We start from the raw sequence: 22,532 nt of genomic DNA, 5'->3' as shown, positions 1-22,532 counted from the left end.
ATCAAGTCAGCCAATAAAAGGACATATATCCTGCTGCTTTGACTTATTTATCCTGTGTGGATGAGCTCAAGATGGAACATCTCCTATAGGCAACTTTAACAAATGTAAATTAATTGTCTACACAACACCCATCATCTCATTCATAACTGTCTCTCTTGACTAAAAATCATCAGATGAAATTGCAGCTGCGCAATGTTAAACTCCCTTGTCCTTTGTTTGACTCAACAAGATGGTGGCCATGTTTGAGGCTGCTTCTTCCACCAGATTCAATGGGTTTCATGATAACACTCAGTGACCTGGACCTGCCCTGGCTGTCCTAGTCAGAAAAGGGCCACCGTTGACACTGATTGCAAGGCTATGAGTAGTCTCTCCCCTGTGCCCTCTCAGTGCAACTCTAATTAATAGCCAATTCATCTTCTCTGATCTGAGCCAGCACATGGAGTAATATATCGTTAGTTTGGCAAGCGAGCTATTAAAGTGTAATAACCAAGTACCAGCACTCGATTTGGAAGAGTAGCACATACTTAACCATGAAGTGGAAACAATTAATTTATTGGAGAATCTCCTGTAACCAATCATTTACTAGCACTCACACTGTGATGCAAAAGCCATCTCCTGTTGTGTGTGGCACAAGTCAATGACATATTTTGGGCTCAGCGCCTAAAACCTCTTGCACTATGACCAGTTATGCAGGTCTCATGTAAGCACTACTGTCACACTTTCTGCCCGCATAAAAACCCTTCAAATGGCCATCTGCAAGGTAGGAAGTTCATTACAAAAAGGACCCTGCTCATTTACAGGTTACCTTATCACATTTACTAAGGATTTCTTCAAGGTGAAATACATTTTACTCTCAATGCTCTAAATGATCTAATACTTTGATGATACCTATGGTATTATGAGAAAGAGCCGTACTGCTGAGATTAATTAGAATTTATGTTTCAACACTATACCTTGGTATGATGAATTGATGTTAAAAAACAAAACATGATCCAAAAGTTAAGGCTCCTTCAATTAAAAGTTGATCTAGAATAATACTTTATACTAATCTTTGTACTGTCCAAGCATCTAAAGTTAAAAAAAATATAAATATAACATTTCTATTACATATAAATGAAATCAAATATGTAAATGTAAATAATGAAAATGACCAGATATTACACACAAAAACAACCTGCAGGGAAAAATACAGCAGAACTAACAACACAACCCAATGATGGCATGACTATGTGCGTTTAAGTCAGAGGGAAGGAGATGGACACATTAAGCAATGTCAAAAAGCTATATGACAATAATGTCCAACCAAAGCTACAGCTGGTTTCTAGTTGCTTAGTAAAGTTAACTTGTTAATCCTGTACTGAATCTTGTTTACCAAGCCTATTTGGTTTTGTATCGTTTCCTGGCTGAAAGCATGGCATTTACATAATATGCATGTTTATTGACAGCTGGAATAGGCTGCTAGGAGTTTTTTATTATTAAAAGAAAGTCTGCCAAATAACAGGCTTCTACAGTCCATGCATGGCTCAATGCTATGCAGAGGTTGGCAAGTCCTTATTCTCTCAACTAGCTAACTACAGTAGATAATCCATATGTCACATAGCAATAGCAAGACCCAGCGAAGAGCAGTATTATGTATTTCAAAGCTTTCATCCTCTAGTCTAGACCATACAATTACTACAACTAGCCTACTCGGCGGAGAAACTTTTAACCAGGAAAGAGGGTAGCGCTCAACAGTTGCTTCAAGACTTCTTTACAAACTGATGGCAAGACCACCAAACCAAGTCATTCTTATTTAATCGGAAACTCCCAATTTAGACTTTTATGTAGCCTAAACTGCTATTTTATTTCTCCAGACTGCAGGGTTTTCCCTGCCATTATACGGCTTAGGCGCACCTCCTAAGCGTTTTTGAGCAGCGCCTAGGCGTAAAAACAATGTGGAGAGCATCTGGACGAGCCGACACATGGGGCGGGCGTCTGCTTGGTGTCTTCAGCACACATGTGCCACATGATGGTTCTCGTACACAGAGAGAGAGAAAAAGAGAGAGGGAGATGTGTTTGTTGGTGAATATGAAGTTAACAGTAACGCTATAGCTGTGAGCGTAGCAGTGCAGTCTGTGTACAGTTTATCTGCGGGTGAATAAATGCTACAGCTCCTCAAGAACCAAGCCAAGTTCCCGTGTCTTGCTTGCTACCTGCTGGTTTAAAGTGAAATAGATTAGCCAGGGAGCTAGCGACGACTTCAGCACAGGCTCACTAACTTAAGGCAGGCTGACCTTTAAGGTAGGGCTGCACGATTTGGAGAAAAAGTCATACTGCGATTGTGATTTACAATGCTGCAATTACGATTGCAATATAATGATCAGGGAAAAAGGCGATTGGCGATAATGTTGTTTAATGTTGTGATAATGATATTACTTGTTCTTTTTTTATATTAAAGTGTTCTCCATTCTGCATTTCTGCTGCTTTCAGTATTGTGCTAAAATACAACAAATTGCTTGCACCATTAAAAAAAGAATGACAGCTACATTTTTAATTGCAGCAATGGAACAGCCAGTGCAGAGCGGTTTTACCGTGGATCATGTGTAGGCGGCTTAAGAGCGAGAACGGTAGGCAAGTGAGTGACGTCAGTGTGACGTCAACCGTGAGCAATGTTGGACTTAGCGTAGCGGCTGTGTGGGAAAAGTAAGAGGAAAAAGAGAAAGCAAAGATGATTTAAAGTGAGTTAGCAGAGAACACCAAGCTTCTTAAGACACGGTGGTTTCTTCTGTCATTAATACTGTCGGTAAAGTGAAGGTTGTTACAACGTGGCGTGCGCACAGAATGTCCCACAGAACACCTTTTTTGTTTACTCAAATCGCACAATTTGTGCAGTTATGTAACCACACAGAGTGACATCGCGATTGCGATTAGATTAAGCCCTACTTCAAGGCGGACCAGCTATTCTCATTTTAGTGTCAAACCGCTCCTCCAAGTTTTGCATTATTGATGTCTCCCTCGCTGCAACCTATTTTATACAGTCTATGGCTGCAACCAACAACCACTAAGCTTTATGCAAATAATTGTGTGATGATGTCACAAATATGCAAATTAGAAGCGCTGTAAAAACCCAGGGAAAAACCCTGGACTGTACGTGGCAGGTGAGGGACTTCGGTTAAGGACTGCGTAAAGAAAGCCAGTATACACTGACACACACATGCAATAACATATACAATACACAGAGATATCTAATCGTGGTCCAGAAGCGGAGCCTACATCAACAACAACAGCATTGCTTGCTAACAAGGAAACTATCAAAATTGAAAAATAATATATTCTACACACTATGATTCACTCCACCAAATACAACTAATTTTATTTGTCTTATCTCAGACAATTAAGGTACAGTTACTTCGAAAAACAACCCACTGTGTCTGCTTTCTCAATCGTGCACCTTAGAACAATAAAGCCTTCCTTTAAACTTTGATAATTGCAGGAAATAAATGAAAATACATAAGTCTCACTCTTGTGCTTTTGGCCTGCCTCTAAAGCAAAACCTTTAAAACCCATTATTCTTTTTGCGAGAACTAATGACGTTTTTTGTCTCTTCAGCTTAACACACTAATTGACAGTTTTTTTGGAGGATAGCCCAGATGGAAAAATAAGTACCCCCTTAAAGACCCAACTCCCTTGCTCATTCCCCTAGCTTTAAGTCCCTTATTAATTAAACTTTCACCAAGTCAGGATTTTTTTATTAAAAAGATAAAGTCTGCTGTACTGTAAAACAGAACTAGCCTATTGTCTCTGAAGCTAAAATTTTATTTCTATAAATAAAAGGGACTTTTAATACCATCATTTGCAGCATGGGGACTGGGACCAAAGGATGCACACAGTACAGTAATTAGAGAGAGATTTTCATCCCAACTACACCAAAATTGGTCAGCTTTAACCAATACTCTTTGCTCCAATTGAGTGAATACACTAAGACTGTTTATTTTAGCATCATGAGATATTATTTACTGTATGGCAAACAGAGGCAGCAACATCATGCTCAAGAGCGACTGAATTGTAAATATATGTTTTGCCATAGCTGTGTGTCTAGCCATACATCTCAGACATCCTGCCACACTGTTGTTCAGACGGGAAATAAAGCTACAGCCAAATATTGATTGCAGTTTTATGATCAGTCATCCACTTGATCAATCAAATTCCTCTTGTGTCATTAACTTTGCAACAATATTTGTCAATCAACATCATAAGACAGGGATTGTGTTGATCCAATTAGGATGCCTTCTCCTTTCTGTTGCTTTTATCAAAATAATAAATCTACTTTGTGCTTATTTTATTTTATTATTGAAAGAAGATGCATTTATAAAAATGCTGCCTTTGAGATTACCATATGGATTTTTGGAAATGTCAAAAGATGTTTACAAAAATCGAATGCAGCATAAGAATATTAGTAATGGAAGTTAGAATACTACAATGCTCAGACAATTAAAATACACTGATTATTGTCTCTGTACAATTTCAATGGTTAGTCAATATAATTATTCATTTAATAACTGAAACTTTAACATTAAAAAAGGCAGTTTGAAGGATTTAAAGATAATGTTCCATCAAAACATGGTCAGTAAAACTTTCTTTAAATCTAATTAATCTAATGAAATCAGAAAAGAAAAATCAAAAATTATCTAAGGTACTTGAAGTTTATTTTCCTGGACTAGTGTGCTGATAAATGTCTAAATAATGAGTATCTAATACTGCAAGGCAGAGCTGCTGCGGTGCTTCATAGTTCTCTAAATGTATTCAGTTGCTTTTAACCACAAATTTAAAGTGAAAACAGAGAAACTGCCTTGGGGGATCATTGTAAAAGATCTCAAGGGACTATCTCTGAATGTGGGTATCTGTAGAAAGGGTGGAGGAGGTCAACATTACATCTACTCAAGTGCAACCTGTAGTGTGCAGGTCAAAACCATTGTTATGTCAGTCTATGATGCTGAGATGAAGGCAACACAAAGGACAGATACATGCAGCGTTAAGGTGCATTAAGTTGCCAGAAAAGTAATGTATCATCCGAGGAGGATCATTATGCCACTTTCAGTCACTGCTGTACAGCCAGCAAATCACAGCCAATTAAGAACCATTTAAACTTACAAGTCAAGCATCACTTGTTGTGCTGTCCATATTGGGGTTTTATGGATATGAAGCCGTTCTGATGGCTGTATTGGTCTTGTGATGAATGTTGAACTTTACAGGAAATGTGGCCCGAGTAAGGATGGTGTTGAAAACTAAACAGATCATTTGGTGCTTTCAGTTTTTCAGGGACACAAAGAGAGAGGATAAAAGAGGCTTTGGGAGCTGCATGTTGATCCAATTCTATCATTTCATGAGAATCACACTTTCTACTTATTCTTAGGAATAAACAATTCAGGCCTGTTTCCCAAATTTATTGTGTCAGTTTTCTGTTTTTTGCTAACGAGATGTCACTAATATGTACTGGAATGCTGTGTGAATAAACAATTTGATGGGCCACGAAGAACTTAATGATGTATGCCAAATGTGGGGGGACAGCTTCTAAGCACAGAATTTTGTAGACAAACATAGCTGTTGACAACATTATCCACACAGTCTGCCATTTCTGTCAGGCTGAAAATTTAAAATTAAGAACAAAATGTTTCCAAGGAACCATAACAGTTAACAAATCATGTCTTATTAGCATTTTGCCTCAATTGGTCAAATTGTAAGGACAGATGATAAAAAAAATTACAAATCATAATTAAAAGACTAGAAGTGTAAAAATGATGGGATTCAAGCCTCCCCAGCGCAAGTTGCCCCTGACGACCCTTGAAGTCTGCGAACCTCTGCTATCCCAAAGTGCGACGAGGGCAAGGCAAAAGTCAGAAAATTTTGCTAGGCGTAAGCTGCAAGGTCTGTAGTAATATGAAAATGCAAGCTTCCAATTTACTGTACATTCATTTTATAGGTATATTCTAAAAGCACCAAAGAATTGTTTGGGGTGTAATAGGCCACGCCCATTTCAACCAATCAGTATACCATTGTGGGCGTGTCCTCAGGAGTGGCCCTAGACCCTCCAAATTTCGTGAGAATGGCATGAGCCCTACATTTACTTTGGACGAGATAAGTTCCTGTTTGGTCGCTAGCTACAATAATTTGTTTGTACGTTATTTGGATGTTTTTTTAACCCAAAAAATTCTTTTGATAGGTTTTTGTCAGGTCTTTCTGGAGATCCTATATGCCAAGTTTCGTGCAGATCGGACGCACGGCCTAGTATAGGAGGAGTTCGAAAAAGTAGGTTCCGCATTTATCGCGATTTTGCAGGGAGAAAAGTCCAGGCAGAGATGGGCGTGGCCTATATCAGGAGCCGAATGAATTTAGCTGAATTAACACGTGGATTTAAGGTCTTTTATTGTGCGGTGAACAGTATGGGAGTTATAGGGCAAAGCTCATTTTTATTATTACAGCGCCATCTAGGGTCATTTGTTGTGCCTAAGGTCCCTGCAGGGTTCTGGGCCAGTCCTGAAAATTGCACCACCCCACTATGCACGGTTAAGGCTGCAGCGACACTTTTAGCAACAGAAAAACAACAAAAAGAAGTAGATTAAATGCGATTACAATAGGATTTCCAGCACCGCTGGTACTGGGAGCTGCGTTGTCTTGCATACGCGGGCTCCCAGCCCCCTCGGGCTTGGACCCCTAAAAATACAGAACTCCTGCATGCATCCATTTAGAGAAAACAAATTTCACTGTGTTCCTTTTAACTAATAAAAAAAAATAAAAATAATCAAACATTGCATGTTGGCCATTTATATAAATGCATCTTCCTATTGTGATGTGAATTTTGTCGTATTGTTCCTCAATGCACATAGCAGCTTATTTAAGCTTAATTTGTGCCACTGTGTCTTCCTGTGAGCAGACCCCAGTCATCTTTAAACAGCTCCATTTAAAATGCAATTTGATTATCTGCCAAATTGCTACCAAGTCTCTCCCTCTGCAGCTTGCGGATGGGGGTAAAAATTTTAATTAGCATTTGTGCATAAAAGAGATGTCTTTGTTGCATTTTGAACATGGCATCCCAGAATGACCACCACTTTCAAAGAGTCATCACCCAAACGATTTCAAACTAATAGATCCAAAGGGAGAGGAGCAGTCCTGGCATGAACGGGTGGGGGAATCACAGAGGTCTTCAGTGGCACTGAAAAAAACCCAAAGGACATGGCATGTTTAAATAATCCAAAACTTTTCTTTAATCATAGTTTAGAAAATTGGCTGGGACCTTCAGCAGGAGACAGCTGCTCTGCCCCATAGCCATTTAATGAGATTCACTGAGGGTTTCCCTTAAAATATTTACGCTGTCCCATGGCACAGCAATATTGTCCTAGAATGGGGAGATAAGAGCCAAGGAGGTGTGTTGAAGTTCTCCTAATCAATTTGCTAATTACTGGAGCAGCTATAGGAGAGGAGAGAGTCCCTTCTGGCAAGCTGTATTCTAATAAACGCTGAAAAATTTATTTACTCTCTTAGCCAAGAGGAATTCTGAAGTAGGATTACAGCAAAGAGCTGATTGAGACAGAGCTGTGTTGTGGTTGAGGTTGCAGCCAAAGGAGCAAGGAGAGGTCTCGAAACATAAAAGAATCTCTCAGGAACTACACCTTTGCATCTGCTCAGGGAACGGAGATGGCAGACTCTTACAGACTTGGCACGAAAACACCTGACTGGTATAGCTACATATTAACAAATATTAATGAGACTTCTGGTTCTTGCATAATAAAACAAGTTTTTGTGGGAGTTAACACATATGTATGCAGTATATACACTGCATAACTAACTGCGAAACCAAAACAAATTGTATATGATTTATAGAAAGAAAACTGAGATAAGACAATCACTTTAATACTTGATATCATAGGAGCTACAGTATGTGGTGACATTCTACACAGAGCAGAGGCCAGGAGGCCCAGACATTATGCCAGACGTTAGGGTTGTGTGTTTAAAGCCACCCTTGTGCCCTCTGGCACAGGTTAACCCTCCCTCCCAACCTCTGGGACTGAGGGCAACGCTGGACCTGTCATATGACACAGCCCACATCTTCTTAAGGGTTAGGGGCAAAATCTGCTCCACCTCTTCAATGTCACATTATCTTTAAGCCCCCTTCCCTCTCCAAGGCCTGTAACCAATAGCATGTTGCCTGGATCAAGACAGGTCAAAGGTCATTATAAACTGAGAGTTCAAAGGGCATTACCATAAGCCACAATGGCAGAATTAAAGCGAAGCATTGAACAAGTCTCCAGTTAGAAAGGAGTATCTTTACTGAGACGGCAGGGTTATATGTGGACACAGAGAAGGGTTGTTGTTTGTTTGTTATTTTTACATAGAATGTATAAATTTGTTAAGCATACTGCCATACCGTATACAATTTCAGGCATATTAAACAACGTTATCATAACTCTGATACTGATTGAATTAATATTGTGTAATTCAAACAAAGTCTAGAAGAACATTAAAAGAGAACTATTATGCTATTCTTATTCTTATTCTTTATTTATAAAGGACAACACACATTAATCAACATTTCTGTAAATGTGCCAGTGTTAGCCAGCCGGCTAATTTTCAACTGTAGTCCTTTTGGCCAGATGATTTTAGACCAGAGCAACTGGATTTGAGATTTGAGAACTGCATTCTGTATTTTTTGTCATATCTATAATGTTACAATGTTGGATATTCATATTACACATGACCAAAGCTTTAAATAATGAGGTAAACATATTTAAAAGAAATCCCTGTGAGCCAAAATCTTAGATTTCCCACTGTTTTAAACGCTCCCGTTTTCAAGAGTTTTTTCTACTGTTGGCTCTTTATTATGTCATACCAAGGCGGGTTTCTATTCATAGTTTTCACGTGACATCACGGCACTATGGGAACTCCACTGTCAGCTCAGCTTTTACCACACTGTATCCAAAATGTCAGATAGTTGTTGTTCAATTAGATGCACAAGAGAGACAAGTCTGGGCTGTGTTTTTACAGAATCCCATCTCAGAACAAGAATCCAGAGAGGAGGATATTGTGAATTTCTGCACTGACACTGAAACTGACCACCCATGCATCCAATGACTACAGTCATGCTAGCCGTCTCTCCCACGGTGTCTGCTTTTTAACTCCTTGATCATAACAGAAACAACTTGTGACTTTGATTGGCACAAACAATATCACTGGACCAAACGGGCCAGCGACTAGCTAATCAACTTGCCTGACATACTGTTTGAATGGCCCCGGGCCATTGGGCCATTGCTTATGTCGAGCCATGCTTCACATGCTCCAGTCCACACTGATAGCAGTTTAGTCTAAAATGAGCTAAGAGCTAATACATCCATGAAGATGAGAGCCGTGTGGGGACACGTACAGCCGTGGAGATGATAGAGCTGGGGAGGCAGCGGCTAGCTAACATGGCTAACCGTGCTAACACGGTCAACAGCGTCAACGTAGCTAGCAGGATTACTCTATCGGGGAGTCGCGATTTAGCAGTTAAATGAGTGGAGACACTAGCCAGTGCATGCCCAGCCCAGGAACGTAAGTGCACTTAGCTGAGCGGCAGCGGGCATCTAACCAATGTGACACAAACACCCTACCCTAAGAGCGGGCAGCATGCACTGCCTTCCCCATTATTCGCCTCAACTGAAAGGGACGAAAGTTCCCTCCAACCTGATTGTGGCGCTTCACATTGCTAACATTATTAGCTGACACAACATGGCTAACATTGCTAACATATGAACCAACGTGAGCATCAGAATGTGCAGGGAAGAAAAACTCAGAGGCCGTACAAAATGTACGCTCTTTATTGATTAAAAAAAAAAAGGGGTTGTTGGTGCTGCTGCATTCTCGCTAAGGTAGCGGCACGAGCCGGCCCGAAGCCCAAGGTGGAAGAGGGTGAGCAGGTCCGGGATGGCAACTGGCGGTGGCGGTACCATTCCCCAAAGCTCTCCACGGCCTAGCGCCGCTGCAGTCGATGGCAAAGGGTGACGTGATCTCAGCCAGCATCAGCTCCGTCCTTTTGTGGGTGTGGGAGTTAATTTTTTCTTCTTTTTCTGTCTGTCGGTCTGCCATTTTGAGTCAGCAGTAATGAAATGTAGGTGCCCAATTAATGTACCACTGCATCTTTCCTTGTCGGAAGTTCCCAATTTCCATGTACAATGGTACGCAGCATAATCGGCAGTGACAAGCTCCACCTGGGCAGACCATGGGGCAGACGGGGAGACCAACCCCTGCCGACTGACGTAAAAAGCGCCACTAACTGTGCGCGGCAATTGAAATTAGGGTGGGAAAGTCGCCCCAGACACTCAGATTGTATTACTTGCTCAATCACCATTGTTTTAACTCACTCTTTGATAGATAGGAACTTAACAGACAATTAACTAGATGGAAATCTTACAGACTACAACTTTGAATGATTAAAATATATAAAAAACATAAGACTTGCAGTTTAAATATCTTTGGGTTTTTTTCTCTTTTGAGAGAAAATCTAAACACTGGGTTGTAAAAGATAAAGATTTGACAGGCTTGTGTGGTAGGTCTATGGAGTTCCCAGTATGTTTTGCCCTTCAGGTCTCTGCGCCAGTCACATGACTGAAAACTATCAATATATGGTAATTTGCTCCAGGCAGGCACACTTTGCAGTGTTTACGTTACATACCCTGCCACTACATATGTAGTTGTGTAGTATTGGTTTAGAAGCCTTAATTGGTAGGGGTGGGTCTCGAGACCCGGTTCTATTAGGACCCAGTTCCAAAATTTTCAAAACACAAAAATCAATAAGGTCCGAGCTTATCAATACTGCTATCAAGACTAGTGGATCATAGAACTTTATGTCTAAAAATAGAAAAGGCAACGTAATTTTCTATTCACGTGAACGGCGCATCCAGTGCTAATATGGCACCGATGCCGAAAGGACCGGCAGGCCTATCTACCGGACGGAATAGATTTCGTTGCCACTTAAATGTCTGCACTGCCCTCTGATGCTCTGAAACTTTAGAGGCAACAGAAACATCGCTGCATGGGATGCTAGTTAATAATAGCTCTACACTTGGCAGCAGGTAACGTTGATGTTAGCCTACTGTTAGCAAGTAACTGGATTAAACACGGTTAAGGTGCTGACAGCTAAACGGTGTAAAAGTGTGATTGTATTTCACTGTTAAGGATTCCAACAGCGCAATGTACAACAGTCTGCCGCTAAAGCTATGAGCTAAAAGACACTAACTAGCACTGGTCACTGATGTTGTCTGAAAAACAACAGATGGGACTAAATGTTGCATTTACTTAAAACTGGTAAACCTCATGATGCATTCATAGTTATTGTAAAATACCCTTTTCTCATCTGTTTTTGTCGTTTAACAGCAATCTACTGGTGAAAGAAGTTAATATTGTTAAAAGTTATTGTTATTACATTTTTAATAAATCATTTAAATGTCCAGTTATGTATTTCGTTTAAGGCCCTGAACACCCATACAGGTGCTTTCAGTTAATGTGGCTGATTGGGCCTCTTCCAGGACTGTGTGAGTGTGGTTAGACTGATTGAGGGACATCTTCATGAGTCCCGTTAGTGCTGTTGCACCTGTTAGGGAAGGACAAATGACAGCTGTACGGTGTTGGGAAGGATACTTTCAGAACATATTCCGTTACAGAATACAGAATACATGCCCAAAAATGTAATTTGTAATGTATTCCATTACATTATTCAATCTGAGTAATGTATTCTGAATACTTGGATTACTTCCACATTGAATTGCATTTTATGTAGGAATGCATCGCTAGTTATCAGTATATCATTAGAAATTAGAAACACTAAATTAAGCTAGATTAGACTAATTTAAATTTTTACTAAAACCATGTGGAAGCATTTAAACATATAAAAGCTTCCACAGTAGCGTTACTAACAAGAACCTGAACAAGCACATAGATTTTTGTATTTGTAGTCCCGGACTGTGTACTACAAAAATCTAACCGCAGTCTAAACTACCACCATCTAATTTTAGCTAACGTTAGCTAGCAAGTCAAACAGGGCTAGTCAGTCTTTCAACAGCTCTGGGGCTAGTAAATCAGCTATAGGAGAATGTAAAGTCACACGTCAACTAAGCAGGTAGCTACCTGATACAACTATAAAATAGCAAAGTGACCAATAACCACTACCCCTTGCTAATAAAAAAATAAAAAAAATAAAACTTACTTTAAGATGCTTCTTCAGGTTGGAGGTGGAGTCTTTGGACGCTGAAAGGAGGTTGGTTGCTGGCAAGCAAAGGTTGCACTGCACAGTTATATTTCGTTCTCCCTTCTCTTTCTTTAATATGAATGCTGTTTAAATTTCCAAGATAGAAACGCATTCCTGCCCTGGCTCTGTTGTGCTGGTTCCAGCTCCATCTCTACCTCTAGCTCCTGCTGCTCCTCTTGTGACTCCATTGTGACTGATCACGCAAATAGCTAATTTTTTCGTTTTCATATTGGGGCTTCTGGGAAATGCAAGGAGTTGCCTTAATTTATTTAGAGAGTGAATAAACTCGTGAAACAGAGAAATATCGTCATGTAATCCATTGATTTCAACAATGTAAACGTATTCTACATACCAAGTATTTAAATTTTAACTGTAACGGAATACAGTTACTCATAATTTGTATTCTGAATATGTAACGCAGGTACGTGTATTCCGTTACTCCCCAACACTGCAGCTGTATAATTCTTATTGGTAGAAAGAATTTGTGATCTAATAAGTTCCCATCAAAGCTACGGCCCACTTTCAACCTGAGCAGAGTCAAATCTGCCAGAATATCTGAAAACACCTGTGTGGGTGTTCAGAGGCTTTAAGAAGCCTTTATTGGTGATTTTCACAGTATACGGTCTCGCTATACTCCTGCAGTCAGTCTCCACCTGCAACAGACTGTACAGAGGCAGCGACAGCAGAGCACAGATGCAAAGACTCATGAGATACGGAAACACTGACCAATCAGAGCAGACTGGGCATTTTCGGGAGGGGGCCTAAAGAGACAGGCGCTCAGACAGAGCGTCTCAGACAGAGGGTGAATACAGGTGCAGCAGCCATTGGCAGTATGTAAACATGTTCTAGTAGAATCACAAAATACAAGTATGAACCTGAAAACGGTATAGAATAGGTATCCTTTAAATTAATAAAATTGTTTGTTTAACTTTGAGCTATGCCTATTTGGAGAATTTGCACACTTTCAATTAGATAATAACAATGACTCTCCCTCATGACACTTTTGCCATGATGCTAAAGACCAACCACAGAAAAAAAAAGGAAAATACGATTAGTAGTTAACGGTCTATTTCTTTGTCACTGTATTCATTTCTCCAATCAACTTGTTTCCCTAACTCCCACAGTCTCTCCAGCAGTCCCTCCAGTGTAACTGAGCGCATGGATCTGAGCACAATCCCACCGAGAATTGAGGCAAAAACAAAAACACAAAAAACCTGTTGCTGTGACATTTTGTTCCCTCTCACCTCAACGCATGCCAGTCACAATGGACCGGTGTGTGGGGGATCTGTGTTCAGATCACCATGGTGATGGCTCTCTGCTTCCCAAGGCTCCCTGGAGGGGGTTGGAGGGTTGGTAGTGTGTGTGTGTGTGTGTGGTGGGGGGGGGGATAGTGAAGAAGAGATGTTCCTAAAAACATCCTCAATATGTAACATGGCAATGTTTTCAGCACAGTCAGAGTTAAGTGCAGCCTCTAAACTCAATACAATAAAACAGAACAACTGACACTACAGCAATCAAAAGAGACTGACATGTTTCACTCATTAACCTTTTAAATGCAAAAAATAGAACTAAATAGTGCAGGTTCATGAGCAAAGGTCTAAGAACATCTGTCTCTGGGTAAATCATCCTTACATGACTGAAAGTAACAGAGATGGAATTACACTGAGCAAGACCCCCACTCTACACCATCAGCTCCAATTTTATTTGCTTATTTGACTGTTGTCCCTTTCTTAGACAATAAAGCCAACCTATTCCTAAGAGGATCCACAGAGTCATCATAAAAATTCAAATACACCTGCAGTATAAAGTTGGAGACTAGGCTAGGAAACATATTTCCTTCCAACTTTTATGGTCGATGGATAACATTTTTTTAAAACTACGTCTGATTTTTGAACAACCGAACTGTCTGTGTTAAAATAAAGATTGTATGGTAACATTTTGAAAATATTTGAGAAAATATTTGAGTGAGAAACTACAGTTTAGACTGAAGATATAAATAGCCTGTACTCTGTGCTAAGATTATCTTAAATTGCGACTATTTTTATTGCAACAAATGGCAAACATTCATCCTTGTCCCCACATTTTATATTGTTTGGGGTGGAAGGAAAACTTCGGGAAAAACATTTTGATCATGTGAAACTAATGTTTCTAATGTTATAATTAATATGAACAGGACTTGGGTAACTTTTTCCCAAAGGAGCACAAAACGTTATGAAGTGTGATGTTTTCTATTTTAAAATATATTCAATTGATCAATAAATTATTAGTAATGTTGAACATACATTAGTATAACGGACTACCACGGTTCGGCATGCGTGTTAACTGCGGATTCATTGTATTTTAACTGCCGCTGTTACGTGAACGGGGCGTAGCAGAGTCTCTCTGGAGCGGGACGAAGCCGCCTCTGCAGCTTTTCAGGGAGTCAGGTCAGTGCCTATAAAGCGGTCACAACTGGTTTTCATGCGTACTCCCCTACGGTTCGCATCAGGTGTTAAAACCAACTGTACAAAAAGACGGAACTGGAATACTATTTAACGCGACTACGAGATATACGGTAATGAAACTTTCTCAATTTATTACTGATGGCATCAGATGGCAGCAGAGCCCGCTGCGCGGACAGACAGCAGTCGGGGGAACCAGTGGAAGACTGAGAGCTCTGCGACTGTCAGCAGCGGCTTCCCCAGAGCAGCATGGTCACCGGGAGAGTCCGGTACAGCCTGACTCTGCAAACGGAGATCCCGCTAGCGCTAGCTTTGCAGCGGAGCATTCAGATGCAGTCAAAACAATGCAGCTTAGCTGGTTTATCATTGCCAGCCGCATGTATAAAATATCATCTGTGGATGAGAGGGAGGGTGGCTACTGAAAATCAGACGTTTTGGGGCCCGGGTATAAACCTCTTTGGGGGATGCCAAAACATTGTCTATACAGGAAAACCCTGACAGTGCACTGGAGTAAAAGCCAGAAAAATAACTTTTTTACATTTATTGAATCGAGAATCAGTTTTAAAATCCAGAATCGATTCTGAATCAAACTGTAACACCAAGAATCAGAATATTAATCAAATCATGGGATTCCGACCCTAAAAGAGCAAAACATTCTTGAAGAGTTATATTGAGGAGTTAACAGTGCTGATAGAATTTTATAATTTTTTCCATATACTTGTGAACATGGAAGAACTTTTATCACATTGGTAGTAGTTGACGGGACTCTCTACTATGCTATAAAAATACATATGAATACAATACAAATGAATTCCATATCCAACAGAGATGGTGTCTTTACTATGAGATACATACTTATATAATTCATCAAACAGTTTTACACTCAAGTATCATAGGTGCTTAGACTGCGATGTGTACATTATAAAACATGGCTTAAAATTGACCCCTGATAAGACAATGTGACAGCAAAACCCCTGACTTTACCAATTACTGGAAGAATAAAAATCACTTTCTGCTGTGGTTTCACTGTGGACTAGACTGTTGACTAAGATTAATGTGCCAGACATGTCTCACATCTGATTTGATTAATGAACAGGAATACGTAATATTACTAACGCTGTAGAACGCATAGGGTGACACTGGACTGTAAGCCCAATTTAGTATATAAATACATATTGCATTGGATTTCCATTCAAGCAACATGGTTGAACAACCACTACAAGTGGCTGGCAATTTGTCAAATGAGTTAATTGGTCACCAGTTCATCCAATTCATCTTAATGCTTGTTTTTGGACCACACCCAAAGAACAGTAAATTAGGCATGCACTGCAGCCAACAGTTACTTTGAGTACAAGACTGAATCCCTTGTGGTGAATGATGCCAAAGAGAAAGTTGTGCTTCTGAATTATTAGAGTCTTCACTGTTTCTTATGGTAAATATGGCTGCTTTTAGTCTGCAGAACTGTTTACTCATTAAATGCCAGGTGGTGCAGGCACTGAAAAGCTACAGGCTGGGGGGAAAGGGCCTAACCTTTACACAGTGTCTAAATGTCCTCACTTTCTCCTTGAACATCTATCCTCTGGTCCCCTCCCTGTCCCAAAGTGGCCAGCTGGGAACGGTGCGCATGTGCTGACGTCCCTACTAACCTTGGCCAGTCGAAGGATTACCGTGCATTTACACTCAATGCTCCTTCTTTCCTTAAGACTTATTAAGAATGATAATGAGCTCGGAAAGGGGCGGCATGTCCCTTTCTCAACTCTGTAAAAGCTCTTCTCTGTCTTTCTCGCTGTTCACTCGTCTTATTCCTCTCTCAATTCTTCCTCTCCATCTTTTCTGCAGTCTCCCTCTCTCACCCAGCCCATGCCTCTCTCTCTTTCTCCATCGTATTGAAAGGACCCAGGACAAATTACCAAAAAGGCCATTTTCATCTATGAACTGCAGGATTTAATCGATACTTATTTCATGCCTTCAAAATCAACCCTATATTACTGTTGTCTGTGTGATTTGTTTATTTTGCTCTGGAATATTCCTTCAGTCGAAGGGGGGAAATGCATGGGATGCAATTCACCTTGAACCTCCATTATATTGGATTTCTCTACTGGCTGATCAAGCATGCAAAAAGGACATTTCCTTAGCACTAAAATAAAAACAATAATGATGATTAAAAAAACATGTGTGCTACTTGTGCTGGTATAACAGTACGTGTTGAAGGCAGTATATTTTTACAAGGCAAACAATATGGTTGTGGTAGTGTGAATTTGTATACAAAATCATTACACTGAGGGCAATTGATAATGCTTATGTGCTGGGAAACAAAAGTAATGGCTCCTGAAGCCTGTCAAATGCCACCTGGGATTACCGATGCTTATTTGACATCAAAGACCTGAGGTCCACAGCCAAGGTCGAATAGAAAAGGAATACACATGGGTTTAATTCTACACACCCCTTGACAGATGCAGATGGGTACTTATGAGACATGAGGCATTTCACTGACTGATAGGGCTGCAGGAAATAAGAATGTTGGAGGCATTGCACACTGATTAACCAATGAGATTCTCAAATAGTAGGATGAACCAGGAGCACAACACTACAGGCAACAATTCAAGTGCCATTTTAGAAAGAGAGCGAGAGAAAGAGACCCAATCAAAAGGCTTAAAAGGACCACATCCATAAACACTGAACTACACAAACAAACCAAATCGCAATTAAAACAGCACAAATGGACAATAAGCATCTCTGCTTTCCGAGAGATTTAACGGGCACTACTTTCACCTATAGTGACGATGAAAAATTATGAAAGAAGGAAGGCAGAGAGCGAGCGAAAGAGAGGGCAGTATGTTTGACAGATGGATATTGCACTGTCTCATCAATGCCGAAGAGAGATGAGAACCTGTACCTCCTGTCTGACAGTGAAGGCTGGCTGGTGTCCAGCTAGAGATGGACCTTTGGACAGCAGACACATGGCGTCACATTCCAGAGTTGCATTGAGGGAGCACACAGGATGAAGAGCTGGAAACTGCTTCAACTGATCACTTTACAGCTCTCTTTGGACAAACTGTATGAAAGTGCATGTACAATACCCCTGCAATGCACTGTGGTGAACTATTGTTCCCTGTAGTGTCACCTGCTGTTGGTCATTATTTTTGGTGACCTCATAAAATAAGAGACACCACTTTAGAAAACCTATCTTTAGTCTGGCTAATGCTTGCTATTCAAATCACAAAAAATGCAAGCTGATTTCATGTCTAAACATGTGTTTTTAAGCTTGCTTGTTTAAGTGTCAAGTGTGTGCTTGCTTTGCATTCATGAATACATCTGAAACAGTTAGGCTGCACAGCTGCTGCATTACGAGGGTATTATGGAAAATACCTCAAAAGCACACACTGTAGTGAGCGCATAATGCATCTTTTAACATTATATATTTATTTAATCTACAATGATTTGTGAGACAAAAAATAAAAGCACAAAAAGGGACATCCAAACTGTAAACGGAAGAAAAAAACTTCATGTTTACCTTGTGTTGTACTAGCAGTGGCATTTTTAATATAGAAGATGGCTTTCCATGAATGATCTGTTTAACCAAAGACAGGAGAGGGGGGAAAAAAGGATAATTAATTACTTTTGTGAGCTATTGCACGGGAGAGACAATAAACCTGCCTGGTCGCCATGGATATGACATATTTGCTCTGAAAACAACACAATAATTAGCAAAGGAGAAAGATCCGGCGAGAATATGAGAACTCCGGGTTTAAAGTGCCAGTGAGCTATTCCTGTCCTCATCTTCATCCCTGATAATAATAACAAAAACAGAGGCAAGCACACAGCACACACACATCTATAAGTGTACAATAGAACTAACAGTGACCTTTTACAAAAGCATGTTAAATTAAATCTCACATCAAAGTGGTATTTTGTTGAGATCACAACTAACCAAAGCTGCAGGATACATAGAGTGTTTTCAAACAGATTGTTTGTTCTACTGTAGGTGGAAGTCAGAAACCCTGCCTTAAAGCCACTGAGTGTATTAACTGCAGAAAAATCTTATTTACCATATCAAATACAGTATTTGTGTGTGAGTCAGTGTGGTGTCTGAGAGGTGTACAGTATATCCTGCCAATAGTTAGCACATTTTACAGCGGTAATAATGATGTGATAGTTATGTTGGTGTTTATTTATGGTATTTATGTACAATAGCCTGTTGAAATTTCAAATAATTTGATGAAGTCATGCATTTAGCAGGTTACACTTTTGGCTACAATCTGACAGCCCCATTTAACCTAGTACACATGCAAGATAAAGAAAAATATATTTTCAAAAGTCATTTACAGACAATCTTCAACAGCACAACTTCCGCATTTCAGGCTTTGAATATTGATTGCATTTATAGTAGTTCCTCTATTTACGGTAAATGATACTGAATGAAGGCTACTACCTGTTTAGGGGCAACCAAATGAGTTTCAGTAAGTTTTTACAAAAACCGGCACTTTGCGCTGATGTCGCAACCAAAAGTCGTTCATTTGTGTCGCTTTTGGAGAAGTGTCAGCGGACAGTAATAACCTATAGCCTACTGTAGGTCTCAGCTGCTGAATAAATAATAAAATATGCTACTTCATATCAGTCCGGTTTTCACGTCTCTTTTATGTTTTATAGGGAATCAATGGGGGTATATTTTGAGCTCGCCTTAACTGAAAGTAGGCTACGAAGGAACTGGGAAAAAGTTGCACCTATCTGTCTTAACTTTGCAACGGGACTGGCGCTTGGTCGCCTGCAGTTTTCATCCGGTCTTTGACGGCTTTTTTGACGACCGTTGTGTGAATTAACAAAGTTTTAGGAAATGCCGGTCCTCTCGCCGACATTTTCAAAGGCACGTAGGCTCACTAACTGACTGTAGCCTATGAGTCGCTCCAGACCTGCTGCCGCTGTCGGCGTTTCTGCTGCCGCTGCATCGAGGCTGGGAGTCACACGGTGTTTACCGACAAGTCCTCACGTCAAGTCTATATCCTTTAGTTTCGTTTCTTAACTGTTTGTAACTGCTTAATAATGCTCGTTTTCAGTGTCACTGCTGCAGCGAGGAACACTTTTGATGTCGCTTTCTGCAGAGAACATGTTTGGAAATTAAATGAGCATGTAGGCTACAGTAGTTGAGAGGAAAATGAAAACTCTTACCTGAGGTACTTCGCTGTCTATCGGTGACTTCCAACTAAAGGGGCGTGTGTGTTTACGGTGGATAGCGCACGAGCTTTCATTAATAAAGTTGCCACATTTTTTTTAAATGTTTTTCGGGTTTTATTGTAGCATTTTCTAATTTCTTATAGGGCGAGTCGCCCGGAAGATCTGCCCTGGAGACCGGCTCCAAGTGGGAAGAGGAGTCCTTAATTGAATTTCTCGGTTAGCAGGTGTTGCTTGAAAAACCTGGACTGGAGTTTAGTGGTGGTCTCCGTCTCAGCAGACAGCTTGTCAAAAAAGTTAACTCCTTTACCTTTTTTTTTTTAATTTAAGAGGTGTTTCAAATAAGCTAAGCAAAGCTATATTTTTCAATATATCACCAATAACACATAGCAGCATTTAACGTTCCTGATTTGTCAGCATTATATAGGACAAAAAAACACACATGCCTTTCCCTTTTAAGTTGTTGGAGCTAACGTTAACGTTAGCTTACAAACTGCCTCAGCTAATTTACAGTCCTTAAAGTTATTATTGGGCATCCAAATTGGCTTGTCTTTTTACCACTCTGGCCCCCATTTCCCTAAAACGATGCTTTTGCTGCTGTTTTGAGAGAATAAATCTGTATCTTTGTCTTTTCAGGTGGCTGCCCACAAGTGACCCCCTTTCCTAGCTAGCCTCCGCTCCACGAGCACCTGGATTTTCTCATCATCATCATCATCATCATCATCATCATCATTATCAATGAGTTATCATCGGTCTTTCTTAAAAGCTGAAACATTAATAATGGGTTTCTGCTACTATGGAAGGAAAATATGAACACCTTGTCATTTTAATCGAGTAAAACTCTCGTGGGAGTTGTAGCCTAGTGGTTGATTTAGGAACTAGTTTCATTTGTTCAAATGATGTGGTAGGCTACACAGATTTTACTAGCTAATAGAAACACAATAGAAGGTTAGCTAGAAAATGGGGCACGACTTGTTTTTACTTTGTTGGTCTGGATAACCAAAAGACTAAGACAAAAGCAGAGACACAACATAGACGACTTGGTTTGGTTTCATTCCCTCATAACAAAATATATAGGCTACATAACACAGGCCTCCTTGCAAAATTACACAAAACAAAAAACACAGATATCCAAAATAGGCTATGCTACTTTATATGTAAAGTCAAAATACATACATTTTAAAATTAAATGAAATATAAAAATGAAAATTTCAATGGTAATGGGAAGGTAGCACCCTTTTAACCTAACTAGGAGGTATTTTATTACATTTTGATACACTATGCAAAAAGTCAAACTATCCTATGGTAGCTATAGCAACCATTTGCCTATTTTCACACTCAGCAGACATGTAGCAACATTAGCATTCATTAAGAATCACATTTATGTGATGAATCCAATCTCTCCTTTTAGCTCTGTTTTGGTCTCCACCAAATCCCATGGAAAATATCTGACTGTTTAGCAGCTGAATCACTCCGAACTGTGGTTCTGTGGGTTCTGTACGAGCAACCCCTTTCACAGTACACATAATCATTTGATCCATTGTTGTCCATTATGATCCATAACATAAAAATGTTAATTAGTGCAGCGTTAAAGTTAGGGTCAAGTCCAGTCACGGTTTGGCTGGGATTATCAGCCATTAATCATTTGCAGATCACATGATTATTTAAGTGGCATAATTGATATTTGTGCATTGTTAATTGCATTGCAATTACAAGCTAAAACTTGTCCATCATTTTCACAATTAATCAACCAATATTTACTGTTTTTCGGAGTCCATTTAAAGTTTACCTTCCTATTGGCAGGACACTAATGTCACCTCGTCTCTGTTTTCCTTCTCTCTCACCTGTCCTACCACCTACCATACATCAATAATTTACTGTAAAATATTCTGAGCATGAGACTCCTTGAAGCAAAGCCCATAGGAATAGTGGGGCTGTGATAATGTATTTTAAACTTGAACTTTCCTTATCTAAATTCTGCAGTCTTGTGAACTATTGACAAACAGATTATTGCCAATTAGCAGTTTTGTGATGTGTCCTGTTGTACATAATAAAGAATCGAGAGGATCGATAGCAAAGTCAACTAACAAGGTAGATAGTGCTTTAATCTCTACCTTCCTTGTATGGTTTAGGATTCAAGGATTGTGACCTACTGCTTGGTATCACTCCAATACATTTAAGATGTTTGTTAATTGATTTGTCATATTATAATCACATTACCATGTTCATCCTCATTTCAGAAACACATCCTATTAAAACTTTTGTGCAGCATTTGAACCCAAAAAAATGGCCCATTCACACAAATTCAAGGTTAGGCTGAATAAGAATTTAACCTTGTGCTTTTTAATGGGATTGAAGGTTTGCAATGGCATTTTGACTTTTCCCTATGAATGGATAGCCTTTAACACCTGCCAAATATTAGATTTGAATAAATTCCGCTTAAAAAATCTTCATAAATATTGTAAGACTTGTTCACAGTTCAGACCCATCGCTTATTATAATATCTGGGGTTGTATGTTGTTATAAAGTGTGCATATTTAATGCCTTTCAGCCAATGTCTTCCTCCAACTCTCTACCACTTCAAACATTGACATGATGACTCACACAAAAATGTTAATGCTCTGCATATAGTTAAGAATGTTAGTGTTAAAAAGAAGCACACCTTATGA

The 22,532-nt window shown here is 39.8% G+C and overlaps 1 long non-coding RNA gene across 1 annotated transcript; it reads right to left on the bottom strand.

Annotated features, from left to right (window-relative positions):
- Window positions 1–7,130: 7,130 nt before the first annotated feature.
- LOC120558580 lies at window positions 7,131–20,047 on the bottom strand. Its single transcript, XR_005639153.1, has 3 exons — window positions 19,861–20,047; window positions 18,209–18,265; window positions 7,131–7,189 (listed from the first exon to the last, which is right to left on the bottom strand). It is a non-coding gene; the product is annotated as an uncharacterized LOC120558580 (long non-coding RNA).
- Window positions 20,048–22,532: the final 2,485 nt, after the last annotated feature.

The sequence above is a fragment of the Perca fluviatilis genome, chromosome 5 (genome assembly GCF_010015445.1).
Source record: "Perca fluviatilis chromosome 5, GENO_Pfluv_1.0, whole genome shotgun sequence".
NCBI classification, from domain to species: domain Eukaryota; kingdom Metazoa; phylum Chordata; class Actinopteri; order Perciformes; family Percidae; genus Perca; species Perca fluviatilis.
Note: the sequence above shows the minus strand (reverse complement) of the source record. Positions and strands in the feature narration are given on the sequence as shown.